This window comes from Equus caballus, chromosome 22, assembly GCF_041296265.1.
Source record: "Equus caballus isolate H_3958 breed thoroughbred chromosome 22, TB-T2T, whole genome shotgun sequence".
Taxonomy (NCBI): Eukaryota; Metazoa; Chordata; class Mammalia; order Perissodactyla; family Equidae; genus Equus; species Equus caballus.
In genome coordinates this window covers 23,049,583-23,071,634 of record NC_091705.1, presented here as the reverse complement: position 1 = coordinate 23,071,634, position 22,052 = coordinate 23,049,583, and the positions used below count along the sequence as shown (strand labels likewise).

At 37.3% G+C, this 22,052-nt stretch overlaps 1 long non-coding RNA gene across 1 annotated transcript; it reads left to right on the top strand.

Moving 5' to 3' along the window:
* The first annotated feature begins 17,153 nt into the window (after positions 1-17,153).
* Positions 17,154-21,403, top strand: LOC138920137 (uncharacterized). Its single transcript, XR_011430840.1, has 3 exons — positions 17,154-17,268; positions 18,340-18,425; positions 19,019-21,403. It is a non-coding gene; the product is annotated as an uncharacterized lncRNA (long non-coding RNA).
* Positions 21,404-22,052: the final 649 nt, after the last annotated feature.

Sequence of the window (22,052 nt, the reverse complement as noted above, 5' to 3'; positions counted from 1 at the left end):
GTGGCATGTGGGACGCTGCCTCAGCGTGGTTTGACAAGCAGTGCCATGTCCGCGCCCAAGATTTGAACCAACGAAACACTGGGCCACCTGCAGCAGAGCGCGCGAACTTAACCACTCGGCCACGGGGCCAGCCCCCTTGTGTGTGTTTTTTTGTTGTTGAGTTGTATGAGCTCTTTATATACTTTAGAGATCAACCCCTTGTCTGATAAATGATTTACAAATATTTTCTCCCAGTTGGTGAGTTGTCTTTCCGTTTTGTTCACGGTTTCCTTTGCTTTGCAGAAGATTTTTAGTCTGATGTAGCCCCACTTGTTAATGCTTTCTTTGTTTCCCTTACCTGATTAGATATGGTATTTGGAAAGATGTGGCTAAGACCAGTGTCAAGGAGTGTACTGCCTAGATTTTCTCCCAGGGGTTTTATGGTTTCAGGTCTTGCATTCAAATCTTTAATCCATTTAGAGTTAATTTTTGTGTATGGCACCATAAAAAAAGACAAAATCATACTGTTTGCAAGAACATGGACAGACCTCGAGGGTATGATATTAAGCGAAATAAGCCAGACAGAGAAAGACAAATGCTGCATGATTTCACTCATACGTAGAAGATAACAATTACATAAATAAAGAGGACAGATTAGTGGCTATTTGGGGGAGTGGGCGAAAGGGATAAAGGGGCACATATTTATGATGATGGATGAAAATTGGACTACTAGGGGTGAGCACAATGAAGTATACTCAGGAATTGATAAACAATAATGTACACCCAAAATTACACAATGTCATAAACCATTGTAATCCCAATAAAATTACTTGGAAAAAAAAAGAATGAGTACTGTGTATAGCTTATTATGTTTACCAGTAACCGGAGTGAACTAAGTTTGTCGAGAAGAAGGGAGTGTCAAGTGCTGCTGACATATCAAGATGAGGAATATGAACTAACCGGTGGCTCCACCAGACTGACACTAGTCCATCCAGCGTCCCACTTGGTCTCAGCTCATTTCTCCGCTCCAGTACCTCTTAATGTGTGCCTACCATATGAAAAACGCATTTCATATTCATTACTTCATTTAATCTTTACAAGAACACTGTAAAGAAGAAATTAATACCTCTGTTTTTCAAATTGGAAAATCGCAATTTAGGGAATTGATAATGTGCCTATTGTCACATGACTAGTAAGGAATGAACTAGCATCAACACAGGTCTGCGTGAGCCTTAAAGTAAAGACCTTCACCCTTATGCAAACTGCCTCTCCGGCTGCCTCTTTTGCGTCAATTTTTGGGAGATTGAAAACAAAACATTCAAATATGCAACGCTGCTTTGTTCACAAAATGTATTGGTCACACACTTGGCAGAACATCCTCCCCGCTACCCACCTTCTTATATCCTCCTCACCACTCAGGAAGCAGCCCATATTGAAAGAGCAGCCTGGATTGAGAGAATTCATATTTCTGACTTTTACAGATAACATTATTACATCCTGGAAGTAATATCGCCTGCCTCCTTCAATAGGTTCTTAAGTCTTTTTGTTTTTCTGTTCATTTGTGTCAACTCTTTCCTGTCAGATAGCCTTTGTGCAATCTTGGCTGGGCACAGGAAGCACATAATCTTCTCATTTTCAAAGCCCTCTGTGACCGTGCAAAAGTTTTCCCTTTGAGTAGGCTAGGATGGGTAATGAAATGTTGTTTTTCAGTTGTGGTCAGTTGAAAAAAAATCACCCATCAACATTTGTTACTGCACCTCCCACTGTGATCCACAGTAGTACAAATTGCTTTTAATATCTTACTTATAAATGATCTTTAAATGGCTTTCATTTCTTAGAAATATTCTCTGAAATCTACTTAAAAGGTTATCTTTCCAAACTTTTAGACAGGCCAAATCCAGGCAAGAAATAGGATTACTAATTCCCTCTTATAAAGACTGAGGGAGTCAAGGCAAGATTCTTTTGCTGATCTTTGTTTAGGAGAAGGAAGCCAAATTAACATTTCATGCTAGAAAAATCAGACACACAGATAAACAATAAGAAGGAAAAAAAACCGCCTTTCTCTGTTAACATTGTGGTGTTTAGCCTTCAAAATATTCTGCTCCAAAAGTAATTTATTTTAACAATTGGGTAAGAGATAAGAAGATGTAAAATGAGCTTGCTTGCTTTTCATCAACTCAGTGTCAAATAAAGTCTGCTAGTCGACACTCTCTGAGCACACACACACTCATACACACACGAAGTCTACATTGATCCCTCCAATTCAAGAAAAAAGCCTGTTGGCAAAACAGACATACACTGATGCAGAGGAATCCCGTATTAGCTGCCTTTACTAAGCTACCTTTACGCCTAAATATATATCACCAGATAGTTTCAGGAAAATAAACAATTTCAAAGAGGAGAACTTAAATGAGCAATAAGAATAAATGACCTCAAAAGAAATAAAGCTAATACTGAGGAGAGAAAAGAATTGCTAAAAATGATGAGTGACAGATTTGACTATATAAAATGCATAACATCTTCATAACAAAATGCGTGCAGGAGAAGGTGCAAGCCAGTGTAAGATTAAAAGACAATTAGAGGGGCCGGCCCAGTGGTGTAGCGGTTAACTTAGAGTGCTCTGCTTTGGCGGTCCACTGGTTTCGCTGGTTCGGATCACGGATATGTACCTACGTACTGCTTACCAAGCCATGCTGTGGCAGGCATCCCACATATAAAATAGAGGAAGATGGGCACAGATGTTAGCTCAGGGCCAATCTTCCTCAACAAAAAGAGGAGGGTTGGCAGCAGATGTTAGCTCAGGGCTAATCTTCCTCAAAAACAACAAAAAAAGAGAGAATTAGGAGCCAGCCTGGTGGTGTAGTGGTTAAGTTCACGCACTCCGCTTCAATGGCCTGGGGTTCATGGGTTCGGATCCCGGGTGCAGACCTACACACTGCTCATCAAGTCATGCTTGGCAGCGTCCGACATACAAAGTAGAAGAAAACTGGCACAGATGTTAGCTCAGTGACAAGCTTCCTCAAGCAAAAATAGGAAGATTTGTCAACAGATGTTAACTCAGGGCCAATCTTCCTCACCCTGCCAAAAAAAAAGATAATCAAAGTAGAGTAAAATTTGTAAATGCATTATATACCTTAAAAGGAGTAATATCCATAACATATAAAGAATGTTTGCAAATCAATAAGAAAATGATAAATGACCTTGAAGAAAATAGGCGAACAAGACAGTAACAAAACATGTAAATATCTCTTTCAGAAGGTTGATATAAATTCAGAAATATAATATTCCTTTTAAGAGAATCTGCTTTTAATCCATAAATTGTCTCACAAAATGGATTTATTAGGTTAAGATTGAAGGACCCAATTAGAGTTGCAATTTGCTATATACATTACTGTTCCTTCTCATTCCACAGGGTTCCTGAGACCCAAGTATACTAAGAATGCATCTTATATTTTATGAAATGCACATTTGGACTTCTATTTTTCAGTTTGGCAAAAATTGTACAACATTACATAAAAGCATAAAAGTGTCTAGGGTGATAATTAATATTGGCTCACAAATCATTTTTTCTTAAACACTAACGATGTAAATTAAGTAGCTTTAAGTGTGCCATTTGACTCTTGCTCTCCTTCTCCTTTTTTTGTGCAGAGCTATTAAAAGAGTAAAGTATTTGAAATAAACGTCATTGTTCTGTCTATTTGCTGCAATGTGCTTCAGATCATTTTATAAAATCAAAATGAATCTGAAGTTTTATTTGCTTTTGTTATTTTTTGGTAGTTAAATAATACCATGATAAGTGGACCTATAATAGAAGAGGTAGCCGCTGTGGCCTCGATGCAGCATTCTATAGCATGCCAAAATGAGCATTTTCTCCAGATGAGATGTGTGTGTGTGTGTGTGCATGTGCGCATGTGTGCACATGCACATCTGTGTGTATAGGGCTGCCCATATCTGCCTGATACTTCCAGTCTTTTGTTGATGCAAATTGCCAGAGGTCAGTAGTACACAAGATAAAAGAGAAAAATCATATGTTTTTAATGAGAAATAAATGGTTAATTCACAGTTAGTGAATGTGGTTTCAGCAAATTGACCTTAGAGATCATCCGAACAGGTCTCCAGTAAGGACTGAAAAACTTAAAGTGATTTTTTTTGAAGTTAAGCTCAAAGAGTCTTGGGTGATTGACTCAGATTGACTCTGTTTCTGGTAGGAGTTAAAGAGAAAATTATGTATAGGTCCATGATGGTAGGCTGGTTGGTCTAAATATCCTAGTACTTTGGACTTTAGTTAAAGATAAATACGAAGAAACTAGACCTGTCAATCAACAAATGACATGCCAGATGCCTTCATGCTTCATCCTCTATATATCTAAACTCAAGTTGATCTCCGCGAAATATTTCTCTTCTCTCCCTTCAACAATAAAAAATTTACAACAGTAAAAGCAAATATGTTATAGGTACAATTTTAAGCCAGTTCTAAAGGTAGGAAAAACAAAGTGTCTTAATAATATTTATGGTAGGCAGAATAACGGGCCCCTAGAGATGTCCACATTCCGAACCCCAGAACCCATGAATATGCTATGTTACCTGGCAAGGGAGAGTCAAAGCTGTAGATGGAATTAGGGTAGCAAATCAGTGGACCTTAAAATAAAGAGATTATCTTGGGTTATCTGGGTGGGTCCAATGTAATAACAAGGATCATTGAAACGTGGAAGGAAGGGGTAGGGAGAGTCAGTGTCAGAGAAAGATTTGGCAGTGCTACATGGCTAGTTTTGAAGATGGAGAAAGGGGCCATGAGGCAAAGAAGTCAATCCTCTAGAAGCTGGAAAAGACAAGGGGAGATTGTCCCCTAGAACTGCCAAAGGGAACGCAGCCCTGCTGATACCTTGCTTTTAGCCCAGTGAGACCCATTCCGGACATATAACCTTCAGAAGTGTAAGATGGTAAATATGTGTTGTTTAAAGCTACTAATTTGTCACAATTTGTAACAGCAGCAATAGGAAACGAATACAATATTCAATCTCATGTCAAGATGTCAGCACTCCTTACAATGATCTGGAATCATTCCATGACGGGGCCAAGTGATGGTAATAAAGCCTATACTGTCAGAAAGGATGCACTTTGCCAACAAGCTTCCAAACCTGAACTGAGACTTTATTCACACAGCACGATTGGTGTCTTCTAGCCCAGAAAGCAAAACCTGTGATAACTCAGTTGGAGGAATTTTTCTCTGAGAGTTTCCCAAGGCTTTAAAATCTAAACCAGAGATATACTTCATGCTTTGATGGGACACCCCAGGCAAACTTACAGCCAGTTACCGAATGAGGAAAGCTTGAGTTCCCGAAGGACCCCTCACACAGCTTCAGATGTTCTGAAAACTGAAGAAAAAATTTTTTTCTATCAAAATAATTTTGGTGTAAAAATGTTATTTTGAAAGCCCATCTATTGAGAGAAAACTAGGTATGTAAGTAAAGGCTCAGCAGAATACCTGTTACTCTTGATTATTTTAGATATAAAACAATAGTTACAGATAACTATAAAATTTTTGGAGCAATAAAATTGAAATATCTCAGAAAGTAAGGATAAATTTTCGGGTTAGTCAAAAGTGTGTTCCTAATCCATTCCCTTCAGATCAAGGGAATGGTCTTAATTCATTCCCTTCATATCAGACCAAGAGGCATAAGAAGATATTAGGCATATTTTTTCCAGTTGGAACACAACACTCACTATTCTGCAGCCCTTGCAACACCCATTGCAGTCAGGCTTCTCTCCTTTCTTCAACCACAAACCCTTTAAATCGCTAGCCCGTTTTCATTGTCGAATGGTTCCATTCAAGCGTCAAATTCAGGTATTCTGGATTTCAAGTACCACCTAGTGGCCGAAGCAAATCCTCTTACTAGCTGTTCAAATATTTCAAATTCTACAATGTCAAGATGACTCCCTGGGAATAATGACCATCACACTTCTGTAATTGTTCTGTGTGGCCCATGGACATCCAGAGATTTCAAAATATTAACAACAGAATTCTCTAAGATCAGGGAAAACCTTAAAAAATTCAAAAAGAACTAGAGACTATTATAGTTTTTACCCTGTGTAGGCAAATCTCAACAAATTTATGTACACAATAGTATCTTATGAAATTGAGAATCACTTCAATAGAGAGACAAATTGTCCCCACCACGCCCCTAGCACACCCATGTCAAACAGATGCTATGTTACAGAAAGCTCTAAATTCACTGGTCCTGGAGTGAATTTTAGTTTAAACAAGCCAGTGTAAACAAACAAACAAAAAAACAACAACAACACTTTGGGACAATTGGAGATATTTGAAAATGGAGTGAGTAGTCAATGCTATTAAGGAAATTTTATCAATTTTGCTAAGTGTGATGGTATTATGTTGGGTATGTTGGAAAACACTCTTGTTTTTCAAAAATGCTTACTGGGACATGTAAGAATGGAATATCATAATGTTTGTAATTTACCTTAAAATATTTCAGCAAAAAATAATGAGGCAAGTTCCAAAATGAAGGGGAAAAAAAGAAAGAAAATATTCCAAACAACTGAACACTTTTTGAAATATTGGGCCACCATTTATTAAGAATGTTGTTCTTTCACTGAAATCTTACCTGTCACAGCTGTAGAAGTGTTATAAATAACGGAATATTTATTGGGTGCCGTCTATGTACCACAAGCTATGAGACATTTTCCTTGAAGACAAGAAATACATATCTGAGGTCAAATAAACAAAGCAGCTTAAAATTAACAACAAAAAGAATATACTCTAAAAGGACTGATTAGGGGAAAGTTAATAAATGAAAATAAAATAGAGAAGAAAGCTAACCTGATTGTACAATAATGTAAGTCTTTTAGAAAACAGACATTGAATACGCCTCTCAGAAAAGTCCTCATCCACTGAGTTCTGTTTGTTGTTGCTGCTGGTAGAGGTCGTGTTCTGTCTTTAAAAAAAAAAGGTCTTTGTTAAAGCATAATTGGCATACAATAAACTGCACTTGTTTAAAGAGTACAAATTTATAAGTATGGGATATGTATGTGTCTGTGAACCATCACCACAATCAAGGCAATGAACATATCCATCACCCAAAGAAGATCCCCTTGCCCCCATGTAATTCCTCTCTCCTGACCCTCCCCACCTCCCATCTCGTCGACCGCTGATCTTCTTCCTGTCATTCTAGATTAGTTTTAATTTTCCAGAATTTTATATAAATAGAATTGTGCAATATATACTCTTTTTTAGTAAGGTTTCTTTAACTCAGCATAAATATCTTTAGATTAATCCGTGTTGTGACATGTATCGATAATTCATTCCTTTTTATTACTAAGTAGTAAATTTATTTCTCCATTCATCTGTTTATGGACATTAGGGTCATTAGCAGTTTTTTATTATTATAAATTAAGCAGTGATAAACACAAATACTGCATAATTTCACTCATATGTGGAAGATAAATGAGCACATGGACAAGAGAAGAGAACAGTGGTTACCAGAGGAGAAGGAGGTTGGGGGGTGGGCAAAAAGAGTAAAGGGGCACATTTATATGGTGATGGAAAAAAGTTAGACTCCCAGTGGTGGGCATGATGCAATCTATACAGAAATTGATAAATAATAATGTATACCGGAAATTACACAATGTTATAAGCCTTTATTATTTCAATAAAATAATTGAAAATAAATTTTAAAAGTAAATAAAGACGTCAGTCATAGAAGGCCACATATCATATGATTCCATTTATATCAAATCTTCAGAACAGGCAAATCCATAAAGACAGAAGGTAGATTAGAGGTTGCCGAGGGATGGGGAGATGGGGGCTTTGGGGTGATGGCAAAGGGGTATGGGGTTTCTTTCTGGGGTAATAAAAATATTCTAAAATTAAAAATAAATAATTAAGCTGTGATAAGCATTCTTGTACACAGGGTTCCCCTTTTCTTGGGTAAATAACTAGGAATAGATTAGGTGGGGCAAAGGATAAGAGTTCGTTTAGTAGTTAAGAAACTGCCAAACTCTTTTTCCAAAGTGACTGTACCATTTTAGATCCCACCAGTAGTGTATGAGATTTTCAGTGGCTCTGTATCCTCACCAACACCTGGTGTGATCAATCTTTTTAGTTTTAGACATTCCAGTGGGCATGTAGTAGTATCTCACTATGGTTGTAAGTTGCATTTCCCTGATGAGATTCTTTTCCTGTTTTATTTACCACTCAAATTCTTCTTTAGTGAAGTGTCTATTCAGATCCTTTGCCCATTTTATAATTGTCTTATTTTTAATCATTATTTAGAGTTCTCTTACAGATAAAAATACTATTTGAGAGTTCTTTATATATTTTGGCTACAAGTCTTATCAGATTTGTGATTTGCAAATATTTTTCTCCCAGTCTATTGCTTGTCTTCTCATTCTCTTACAAGTATCTTTCAAAGAGGAGGCTTTTTATGTTAAGTCCAGTTGATAATTGTTTTCTTTTATAGGTTATGCTTTGGGTGTTGTCTCTAAGAAATTTTTTCCTAACTCAAATTCACAAAGATTTTCTCCTATGTTTTCATCTAGAAGTTTTATAGTTTTAGGTTTTATATTTAGTTCAATGGTCCACTTAAAGTTAATTTTTATATATAGTATGAGGTACGAATAGAAGTTCTTTTTTACATATGAATATCCAATTGTTCCAGTACCATTTGTTAAAAATTCTATCTTTTTCTTCTAAATTGCCTGTCCACCTTTGTAAAAAATCAAATGACCATCTGTATCTGTGTGTATTTCTCAATGCTCTATTCCATTCATATCACTGGGGATGTATACAATATATATAATCTGACATATATAATGGAGACTTCCACATAAATATGACACAATGAACACACACACTCTCATGCTTTCTCCTGGTTAGAAACAAAACTAAAAAGATAGTTTTTAAAAAGGATTTTCAAGGCACTAATTCTAAAGAAGGGAAAATCAAAAGAGAGGATTATAGTAGCAAATTTTTGGAAATAGAAAAGCAATTAGATAAACGGCAAGTGTTTGAGCAGACCACAGAATACTGAATCCTAAGCTGGCGATGGAAAAAGACAAGAATCAGTCAATTTACTAAATAAATCTCTGAAAGGCTCAGGAATTATCACAAATAACCTCCAGAAGTGGAGGTCAAGTGGCATTAAATAAGAGAAATTTTGTTAAAAGTCTAAGAAACATTCGCATCCCCAGATTCCCCACCACACTCAGCATAACCAAACACCGTCCTTCCTATGCCCCAATGAAAGACTAGTAGTGTGTTCCTTCCGAAGAGAAAAGTAAAAGGTCTCTGCACAGAGATGCCGCATTCCCCACTGAGGACAAGAGGCTTTACTGTAATCTGGAATTGAGGAAATATGTGCAGATTAGGTACTAAAGTTTAACACATTCTGCCCAAATCAGCCTGAAGAGTGCTGCTAGCCATCAGAGCATGCTAGGGAATCTGGCCAGCCCAAAAGGAAAGATGTAAGGATTACAAATTCAGGGGACTTCAACTAAATGACCTAGCCAGATCACGCTAAGGTAAACTCACAATTGACAATCCACATACAAACGCACAGAGGTTGCAAACATTTGTTGACTCCAATAAAAATAGGAAGTATTGAAGAAAAGAAAATAGTTTTTAAAAAATAGTTTACTACACTGCTCATCCAGGATTAAAATTCACATGTCATAATAATGTAAACGTTGAATATTGACTTGATCTAACCAAGATTATGATATAACTATTATGCAACCATGAAGGAATGAAAACAAAGTTTGTATGTATAGAGTGTAAGGGGAAATAGAGCTCAAAAAAATTCTAAAAAGTTATTCAGATAACTGCAAAAAAGCCAGAAAGAATAAAGACAGGAGCAAAATACAGAGGACAGAAATAGAAAACAGAAAGTAAAGTGGTAGTCTCAAATCCAACCATACCAATAATTGTACTAAATGTTAATGGATCAAACATTCCAATTATACAGTAAAATTTTCCAAATGGATTAAGAAAAAACTATATGCTGTATAAAGCAGACTTTCAATATAAAAACACACATGTTAAAAATAAAAAGATATGCCATGTCAACAGTAATTATATAAAGGTTGTAGTGGCTATATTAATTCTAGCCAGACTGACCAAGAAAAATGATGTAAATATCAAAGTACCTGTTTAAGGTAAGATTTGCATCACTACAGACCTTTCAGACACTAAAAGTTTAGTAAGAGAATATTCCAAACAATTTTGCACCAAAATTTTTGACAACCTAAATGAAATGGGCAAGTTTCTTGAAAGACGCAAATTACCTATCTGACCCAAGAAGAACAGAAATTTTAAACAGCACTATATTAATTGAAGAAATTGAATCCACAATTTAAGACCTCCCCACAAAGACTCCCAGGCCTAGATGCATTCGTTGGTGAATTGTATCAAGAAGTAATCATCGCAATTCTACAGTAACCCTTTCAGAAAACAGAGGAAGGGACATTTCCCAACTCACCCTTCAAGACCAGTATTACCCTGAATCCAAAAACAGGCAAAGACATCACAAGAAAAGAGAACTATGGGTCAATATCCCTCATGAAATAAATTCAAAAATGGGTAACAAAATATGAGCAAATTGAATTCAACAATGAATAGAAAAAATAATGGATCTTGACAAAGTGGTCTTTATGCCCAGAATACAAAGTTGATGTAACATCAGAAAGTGAATCAACATATTTCACCACATTAACAGAATAAAGGAGAAAAACATATGAGCGTTTCAATAGATGCAAGACAAGGATTTAACAAAATTTAAAACCTTTTCAAGATTAAAAAAAAAAATCTCAGCTAACTAGAAAAGATGGTAACTTCAATATGTTAACGGAATCTACAAAAATCCCACGGATAACATCAGATTCAGTGTAAAATGCTCACTCTTTTCTACCTTAATTAGGAACAAGTGGCAAGATGTTCACTATTATCACTTTTACTTAACATTGTACTGGAGGTCTTAGCCAGTTTAAAAAAAGGCAAGAAAAAGGAATAAAATGCATGCCTATGGGAAAGGAAGATTCAAAACTCTCCCTACTTGCGGACGACATGATCATGTATGTAGAAAACCCTAAAGAATCCATGAAAAAGCTATTATATCTAATGAATGAATTTAGTAAGTTTTTCAATAAAAGTATACAAAAATAAATATTTCTATATTTTAGCAAAACTTACAAAATAAAACTTTTTAAAAACACTCTATTCATAATGGCATTAAAAATGAAATATTTATGGTAGTCAACCAAGATGGTGACATAGAAGGCTCCTGAACTGCCCTTCTCCCACAGACACACCAAATGTACAGCTATATACAGAGCAATTATCTCTGAAAGAAATCTATAAACTAGTTGAGCAACTCCTATATACGGGGAAAATGAGTAATACCCACATCTCACATTTGCCACATTTCAAATGAGGCAAATGAAAATACCCACATCAAAACAAGGAGAAAAGGCTAAGACACACTCTTGCCGTGAAGCCCACCCCCAGCACAGTGTCATACATTTAGGTAGGAATGCCCAGCTTCCAGCTTCTCCTTAAAGAGCAAAGAGTTTGGACCCCACATTTAGTGCCCCAACCTTTAAGATTCTAACTCTAGAGACAGGCCTTCCAAAAGCACCTAGTGCTGAAAGCTAACAAGGCTTGCATCCATGAGACCCACAGGAGTATAGCAAACAAAGAGGCGATTGTTACAGGCATGCTGTGCTGCTGCTATGCCCCCAGGGGTCAGGACAGACGGAGCAGGTGAAAAGGCACAGGGGTACATAACTTACACCAGACAGAACAAACCTTAGGCCAAAGACTGTAACAAGACACAAAGAATGGTAAATGATAAAGAGGACAATTCATGAGGAAGATACAACAGTCATAAATACATGCACACCCAACACTGGAGTACCTAAATATATTAGGCAAATACTAACAGATCTGAAGGGTGAAATAAACAACAATATAATAATGGTAGGGGACTTCAATACCCCACTCTAAGCAATGTATAGATCATCCAGACAGAAAATCAACAGGTCCAAGAAAGGTTTGGTCTTGAACCAAATGGACCTAACACCCATATATAGAACATTCCATCCAACAGCACTAGAATACACACTCTTCTTAAGTGTACGTGGAACATTCTTCAGAACAGACCATATGATAGATAGGACACAAAACCAAGTCTTAGCAAATTTAAGCAGATTGAAATCACACCACGTGTTTTCCAACCACAATAGTATTAAATTAGAAATCAACAAGAGGAAAGCTGGAAAATCTACAAATAAGTGGAAATTAAACAATACATTCCTGAACAACCAATGAGTCAAAGAGGAAGTCAAAAGGGAAATCAAAAGATATCTCAAAACAAATGAAAATGAAAACACAACATATCAAATCCTATGGGATGCTGCAAAAGCAGTTCTGAGAGGGAAGTTTATAACAATAAGTGAACATTAAGAAAATAGAAAGATCTCAAAGAAATAAACTAACTTTACACATTAAGGAACTAGAAAAAGAAGACAACTCAGCCCAGGTCAGCAGAAGAAAGGAAATAACAAAGCTCAGAGCAGAAATAATTGAAATAGAGACCAGAAAACAATAGAAAAAAACAAAGAAACTAAGAGCTCATTTTTTGAAAAGATAAACAAAATTGGCAAATCTTTAGATAGACTAAGAAAAAAGAGAGACAACTCAAATAAATAAATTCAGAAATGAAAGAGGAGACATTACAACTGATACTACAAAAAAAACATAAGATCATATGAGACCATTATGAACAGTTATATGACAACAAATTGGATAATCTAGAAATGAATAAATTCCTAGAAACATACAATCTACCAAGACTAAATCAGGAAGAAATAGAAAATTTGAACAGAACAATAACGAGTAAAGAGACTGAATCAGTAATCAAAAGCTCCTAACACAGGGGCTGGCCCGGTGGGACAGCAGTTAAGTTTGCACGTTCCACTTCGGCAGCCTGGGGTTCACCAGTTCAGATCCCAGGTGCAGACATACACACTACTTGTCAAGCCATGCTGTGACAGACGTCCCATGTATAAAGTAGAGGAATATGGGCACGGATGTTAGCTCTGGGCCAGTCTTCCTCAGCAAAAAGAGGAGGATTGGCAGCAGATGTTAGCTCAGGGCTAATCTTCTTCTTCAAAAAGAAAACCTAACACAGAAAAGCCCAGGACCAGATGGCTTCACTGATGAATTCTACCAAACTTTTAAAGAAGAATTAATGCCAGGCTTCTCAAACTCTTCCAAAAAATTGAAGAAGAGGGAACACTTCCAAACTCATTTTACAAGTCCAGCACTACCCTGATACCAAAGCTAGATAAGGACACTACAAAAAAAGAAAACTATAGACCACTCTCCGTGATGGATATAGAAGCAAAATTCTCAACAAAATATTGGCCAACTGAAATCAAGAGGACATTAAAATGATTGTACACCATAACCAAGTGGGATTTATCCCCGGGATGCAACAATGGTTTGACATACACAAATCAATAAATGTCATTAATAGAATGAAAGATAAAAATTGTGATTGTCTCAACAGATGTAGAAAAAGCATTTGACAAAATTCATCATCTTTCATGATAAATCCCTCAACAAATCAGGTATAGAATTAACATACCTCAACATAACAAGGGCCATATACAGAAATCTGTTGTGTTTTGGGGCTGGCCTGGTGGTGTAGTAGTTAAGTTTGCGCACTCCACTTCAGCAGCCTGAGGTTTGCAGGTCTGGATCCCAGGCGCAGACCTAGCACCACTCATCATGCCACGCTGTGGCAGCATCCTACATAAAATAGAGGAAGATTGCCACAGATGTTAGCTCAGCAACAATCTTCCTCAAGCAAAAAGAGGAAGATTGGCAACAGATGTTAGCTCACAGCTAATCTTCCTCACCAAAAAAAAAAAAATCTGTTGTGTTTCCAGACACTAATAACAAACTATCAGAAACCCCATTTACTATTGCATCAAAAAGAATAAAATATCTAGGAATGAATTTAACCAGGGAGGTGAAAGACACATATATTGAAAAGTATAAGACACTGGTGAAAGAAACAGAAGAAGATACAAATAAATGGAAAGATCTCCTGTGCTCATGGATTGGAACAATTAATGTCCATACTACCCAAAGACATCTACAGATTCAATGCAATCCCTATCAAAATTTCAACAGCATTTTTCACAGAAATAAAACAAACCATCCTAAAAATATATGGAGCCACAAAAGCCCCCAAATAGCTGAACAAAGTAAGAAAGAGAACAAGCTGGAGGCATCACACTTACTGATTTCAAACTATACAATAAAGCCATAGTACTTTTAAAAGCATGGTACTAGCATAAAAATAGACACATAGACCAATGGAACGGAACAGAGAAATAAACTCCTGCGTTTATGGTCAACCAACATTCAACAATGGAGTCAAGAGAACCCAAGGGGGAAAGGATAGTCTCTTCAACAAATGGTATTGGGAAAAATGGATAAACACATGCGGAAAAATGAAATTGGACCCCTATCTTACACCACTCACAAAAATGAACTCAAAATGGATTAAAGACTTAAACATAAAACCTGATACAGTAAAACTCCTAGAAAAAAACATAGAGAAGAAGCTCCTGGACCTTGGTCTTGGCAATGATTTTTTTTTTTTTTAAAGATTTTATTTTTTCCTTTTTCTCCCCAAAGCCCCCCGGTACATAGTTGTATATTCTTCGTTGTGGGTCCTTCTAGTTGTGGCATGTGAGACGCTGCCTCAGCGTGGTCTGATGAGCAGTGCCATGTCCGCGCCCAGGATTCGAACCAACGAAACACTGGGCCGCCTGCAGCGGAGCGCACGAACTTAACCACTCAGCCACGGGGCCAGCCCCTTGGCAATGATTTTTTAGATATGACACCAAAAGCACAAACAACAAAAGTGAAAAATGAACATGCGGGACTACATCAGACTAAAAAACTCCTGAATAGCAAAACTAACAATCAACAAAATGAAAAGACAACCTCCAGAATGAGAGAATATATTTGCAAACTATATATCAGATAAAAGGTTAATATCCAAAATATATGAAGAATTCATGCAACTCAACAACAAAAAAAATCTGATTTAAAAATGCACAGACGAAATAAAGAGACATTGCTAAAGAAGATATACAAACGGCCAACAGGTACATGAGAAGATGCTCAACATCACTAATTATCAGAGAAATGCAAAACAAAACCACAATGAGATGTCACCTCACACCTGTTAGAATGGCTATCATCAAAAAGACAAGAGGTAACAAGCATTGGTGAAAATTTGGAGAAAAAGAAATCCCTGTATACTGTTGGCAGGAATGCAAATTGGTTCAGTCACTGTGGAAAACAGAATGGAAGTCCCACTTCTGGGTATATATCCAAAGGAAATGAAAATAGGATATCAGAGAGATGTACGCACTCACATGTTTGCAGCATTATTCACAATAGCAAAGATGTGGAAACAAACCTAAGTATCCATCAATGGATGAATGGATAAAGAAGATGTGTTAATGTGTATATTACAATGGAATATCATCCAGTCATGAGAAAGAAGGAAATCCTGCCATTTGCAACCACCTGGATGGAACTTGAGGGCCTTATGCTGAGTGACATAAGTCAGATAGAGAAAGACAAACACTATACGATATCACTCATATGTGGAATCTAAAAGAGCCAAATTCATAAAAACAGAGAGTTGAATGGTGGTTGCCAGGGGCTGGGGTGTGGGGTAATTGGGGAGATGTTGTTTAAGGATACAAACACGCAACCAGTAGTAGATAAATAAGTCCTGGCGATCTGAAGCACACTATAGTGGATATAGACAACCATACTGTATTATATACTTCAAAATTGCTAAGAGACTAGGTCTTAAATGTTCTCACCATAAAAAAGAAATGTGATGTGATGTGTTTGCTAACACTGCAATGATAATCATATCACAATATACAAATGTATCAAATCAACATGTTGTTACCCTAAACTTACACAATACCAATTGTATCTTGACAAAAGATAATCTTTAAATGTACTGTGTTTGTGTTTCTAAAGGACTTAAAAGATGCATAGAAGTCTATACAACCAACTTTCAACTTTAGTTTCTTCTGGAGAGGCGGATGAGAGAGGTTTCAGGGCTAAGGGAACCAGATTTCTGGTCTGTAAATCAATGAGAACTCAAATTCACTACCTTGCGGGATGACCCTTTGATAATTCTGTTTTCTTTCTTCAGCCTCAGTCTGCCCAGCTATAGCATGTAAATGTTGGACCAGATGTCCACCCAGATCCTGTATTCTAAGCTGTGAGTTCAGCTTAGCCCAAGGATGAAAATTCTCTTTTGTCGTTTAGGTGAGACTCACTCTATAATTTTGGGGTGCATGAGATAATCGAGGCAGGGGGCAGATAGTGTCCCCACCATGTACACTAACAACTGAACTAGATGCCTAGAAGTTTCATCCTCAGCTTTGCCCTCTCTTGGCAACCCCCAAGCTCTCTCCACACACGCCCCACTCTCCATCTCCACCTTCTCCTCTTTGGTTGGTCCTTCATCACCTCCCGCCCATTCCTGCAGAGCTCTCTTCCCTGGCTTCCCTGCCACCAATCGTGCATTCCAACAACCAGAGTGATTCTTTTCTTGCATTGTTATATATAATCTATTTTGTTTTTAAAACGGCAAAGTACTATATGATTTTATATAAAAATTAAACTAATTAGAAGTATACAACTAGGAAGATGAGGGCCAAACACATTGCCCATGACACTTAGGAAAGTAAGATCTACAGTAAAGAGAAGACTGGGACTCATCCTACAAGAAAAGGGTAAACCTGTAAGACATCCTGGGACTCCTCCAGAGGGCGCTCTGATGTGGCATTTATGCCATTCTACTACCAAGTGCAAGAGTTTCTGTTGATCTATCCTAACAAGGAGTTAATTGTGATGAGCAGCAGCACAGGCATTGGGTTCACATTAGCCACATTGCAGAAGGACATTGCCAGAATCTCGCTTGTAGAGGCCACCGTCATATATATCAGTAAGCCTTACTACCTGGATCCACATCTCCCACTGTAAGGAGACCCTAACCCTGATCATTTAACAACTTCATACACCTGCTTTATGTTTCTCTCACAAGCAGATCAATGAAGTCCAGACCGTTGGTGCAAAAGTGTGGAAACACGACGAAGTCACAGCTCATTCTTAAAAGCCTATTCCCAGAAGTGACACCGATCACTTGACCTCACGTTCCATTGGTAAGAACAAATCACATGACCACACTTAGATGCAAGGGGAATGAGACATTGGCAACTGCTTCCCAGTGACAGTTATATACTATAGAAGGGGAGCATGCATTCGAGGGGAAAGTTGGTCATACCTGCCACAGGCGTAGCATTCTGAAAACAGAGAGGGATTTGAAAGGTGTTGGGCAGCTAAAACAAAGTGTCAAATGTCTATTACAGAAGGGAATAGGTACCAAAAGACATATAAGAGTAAACACTTTTTGTTGTTTCACAAATAACAGTCACCAAGAAAGAAAGCACAGCAATTTCTGTTGGACACATCTAAGCATTCGATAAGAAAAGACACATTTTGTACCAAAGTAATTCAACAGCCTAAATGAACGAGCAATTGCATGGCTAGGTAATCAGGACTCCAACTGATCTGAGATTACACAAAGTGCCAATGTAGATCGTATTGTACTGAAATGTTTTGTTTTTTTATATTTGCTATTACAATGCAAAAGCTCATCATTCATTGCCCCAAAATGAATAGAACTGTTACGTGTGTTCAACTCTTCATGCTGCTATGACATAGTTTTATAAATTAATCTACCTTGTTTCTGGCACTTACACATAGTTCTCTCCTCTGGGGAATTATAGGGGCATAGACTTTGCCCCCACCCACAATTATCTGTGCATATTCTCAGTAACGTGCATAAGGCATGACGCTCTGTCTTCGCTGGAGGATTAGGGGAAATCTCTCCCAAGGCTTTGCTCCCTGGACCATGGCAGAAGTCTGTGGAAATGAGTGGTTGCAGATCATGCTGTGCCTGCGGTGAGGGCTCATTAGTAGGACTAGGAGAGATAAGTCACAGGTACAAGGAGTTTGGAATCTGTCTGCCCAGACAGATGGGTTATTAGAGGCTATCTGAAGAGTTTATTGTCCTTTCCACACTGGACTAGCTTGATCACTAAAATCACCCTAGAGTCTTCCAACAAAGGAACTGACCTTGCCACTAAACTCTCCTTCTTTTGGTCTTTTATCTTCTAGTCCATTAATCTGCCTTTTCTAGGACTATTTCTTTATTCCTCATTTTGTTTCAGGGACGATAACCCTGCTAGGACTCTAACAATAGGGACAAGAGAACGGGAGGGAATAGAAGAAGAAGACAAGGTAGCATCGAGTGGAGGTGAGCTAACATTCTGTGAGCACCCACCATGTGCTGACTACTTCCACTTAAGTTATCCCACTTAAAACTCATAACATTTTGGGCCTGGTGTCATTGCCAGCATTTTCAAAAGTAGGAAACTGAGGCTCAGAGATACGAAATGACTTTCCCGAGGTCTCACTAGTGCATCAGCAGTGTAAGCTGAATTGAATGTATTCTGCCTAAGTCCACCTTCTATGATCACACACTTTTTGGTTCCCTCATTTTGCTATCACGGACCACTTTCTCTTTGAATTCATCAAGACCCACGCTCTCTTGATCCAGATATATTCCATCTGTCAATCACACTCTTCCTTCTTCACTTTTCTTTACCAGCCTCAGAGCCGTGACTCATCACTTCAGCTACTCTCTTGTCAACATCTTAAAAGCCCAAATGCTATTATTTTCTGCACTCATATATATGAAAAGAGTCCAAACCCAGATGCTTTGAAGTCTTTGCCTTCTCCACCAAAAAAAAAAAAAAAAAAAAAAGCAGGCTGATGAGAAATTCTGAAGAAAATCACACAAATGTGCAGATTAATGACATCTGAATTTGTTATTTCCCATCTTTACAGAGCCCCCAGCAGCAGCCATTTGATTCCTTGTATGCCTCAATCAACAGAAAGCTCAATGAAGATAACAGAAATATCTGGTTTTGCTCATTATTTTAAACCACTTGAATGTGAGCTGCAAGAGGTGACTACTTCCTCAGATGCACAGACTCCAATGCAAGGATATGAGGATCACAAAGAATGAGGGAAACATGACACCACTGAAGGAAACTAATAAAACTCCAATAACCGACACTAAAAAATGGAGATCTATGAACTGACTGACAAAGAACTCAGAATAATCCTCTTAAAGAAGTTTGGTGAACTACAAGAGAATGCAGACAACTAAGCAAAATTAGGAAAACAACAATTGAACAAAACGATAAGGTCAAAAAAGAAATAGAAATCTTTTTTTAACTAAAATCCTAGAGCTGAAGAATACCATAACTGACCAAAGGCATGATCCATGAAAGAAATAGTTGATAAGTTGGACTTTATTAAAACTGAAACTTCTACTCTGCAAAAGACAATGTCAGGAGAATGTGATGACAAGCCAGAGACTTGGGAGAAACTGTTATCCAAAATATACAAAGAACTCTTAAAACTCAACAATAAAAAAATAAACAACCTGAGTAAAAAATGGTCCAAAGACCTTTACAGACACTTCACTAAAGAAGATACACAGATGGCATATAAGCATGTGAAAAGATGCTACACATCATATGTCATCAGGGAAATGCAAATTAAAACAACAGCACATCTACTAGAATGGCCAAAATTCAAACACTGGCAACACCAAACACTGGCAAGGATGTGGAGCAACAGGAAATCTCATTCACTGCTGGTGGGAATTCCAAATGGTACAGCCAATTTGGAAGACAGCTTGGTGGTTTCTTACTAAACTAAAGATACTCTTACCATATTATCCAGCTATTGCACTCCTCAGTATTTACCTAAGGGAGCTGAGAACTTTATGTCCACACAAAAACCTGCATAGAGAAGTTTAAAGCAGCTTTATTCCTAATTGCCAAAATGTGGAAACAACCAAGATGCACTTCAGCAGGTAAATGGTTAACTTAACTGTAGTACAGCCAGACAATGGAATATTACTCGGTGCCAAGAAGAAATGAGCTATCAAACCATTAAAAGACATGAAGGAAATGTACATGCATATTACTAAGTGGAAAAAGTCAATCTCAAAAAGATATACGAACTGTATGATTACAACTATTGGACATTCACTAAAAGGAAAAACTACGGAAACAATAAAGAGATGAGTATTGCCAGGGATTGGGGGTGAGGGGATGGACGAATAGATGGAGGACAATGTATGTTTAGGGCAATGAAACTTCTATGACACCGTAAGTGTGGACCCATATCATAACACATTTGTCCAAACCCATAAAAAGAACAACACCAAGAAGGAACCATAATGTAAACTGCAGATTTCGAGTGATTATTATATGTCAATGTAGGTCCATCAATTGTAGCAAATGAACCACTCTAATGGAGTGTGTTGTTAATGGTGGAGGCTATGCACAGGCAGAGGCAGGGAGTATATGATAAATCTCTGTATCTTTCCCAATTTTGCTGTGAACCTAAAACTGCTTTTAAAAAATAAAGTCTTAGTAAAAATATACAATGTGTAAACTGAAAAATTCAATAGACAGCTTTGTCAGCAGACTTGATCAAGCAGAGGAAAGAATCAGTGGATTCAAAGATAGGTGATTTGAAATTATCTAGTCAGAGGAACAAACAGGAGAAAGAATAAAAAAGGATGAAGAAAGTCTATATGACTTACAAGAAACCATCAAGTGACAAAATATATGTATTATGGGAGTCCCAGAGAAGTAGAGAGAGAGAAAAAGGCAGAAAGCTTATTTAAAGAAATAATGGTTGAAAACTGCCCAAATTTGGGGAGACAAATGTACGTACAGATTCATGAAGCCCAAAGGTATTGAAATAGGTAGAACTCAAAAATCCACACCAAGACCGCTATAATTAAATTGTCGAAATTCAAAGAAAAAGAGAGAATTTTGAAAGCAGGAAGCAAAAAACAACTTAGCACACAAGAGAGCTCCCTTAAGACCATAAGCAGATTTCTCAACAAAAACATTGCAGGCCAAGAGAGAATGGGATGATGTATTTGAAATATTGAAAGAAAAAATTGCCAAGTAATAACAATATATTCAGTAAAACTATCCTTCAGAAATGAATAAGTGATGAAGACTTTCCCAAACAAACAAAAGCAGAGGCAATTTACCACCACTAGACCTGCCTTGCAAAAATAGCCAAAAGAAGTTCTTCATGCTGAAATGAAAGAAAACTAGTGAAAAATGTAAAAGAACATATGAATGTATAAAACTCACTGATAAAGGTAAATATATAGCTGAATTCTGGTATATTGCAATGGTGTTGTGTAAGTCACTTTTAACTCTACCATAAAAGTTAACAGACAAGCACATTAAAAATAACTATAACTACAATAATTAGTTAATGGATACACAATACAAAAATATGTGAATTATGACATTAATAACTTATTTTCTGTGTTTTTTTTTTTTTTTTTTTGAGGAAGATTAGCCCTGAGCTAACATCTGCTGCCAATCCTCCTCTTTTTCCTGAGGAAGACCGGCCCTGAGCTCATATCTGTGCTAACATCTTCCTCTACTTTACATGTGGGACGCCTACCACAGCATGGCTTTGCCAAGTGGTGCCATGTCTGCACCCAGGATCCCAACCAGTGAACCTAAGCTGCTGAAGCAAATGTATGAATTTAACCACTGCTCCACCAGGCCGGTCCCTAATAAACTTATTTTCTAAAGAGAAGAGAAGTAAAAGTACAAGGTTTTTGTATGCAATCAAAGTTAAGTTGCCATCACCTTAAAATAGGATGTTGTAATTATAAGATGTTTTATGTAAGCCACATGGAAATCACAAAGGAAAGGGCCATAGCATATGCACAAAACATAAAGAGAAAAGAATCAAAGGATACCACCACAAAAAGTCATTAAATCACAAAATAAGGCAACAAGAGAGGAAGGATGATTAAAAGGAA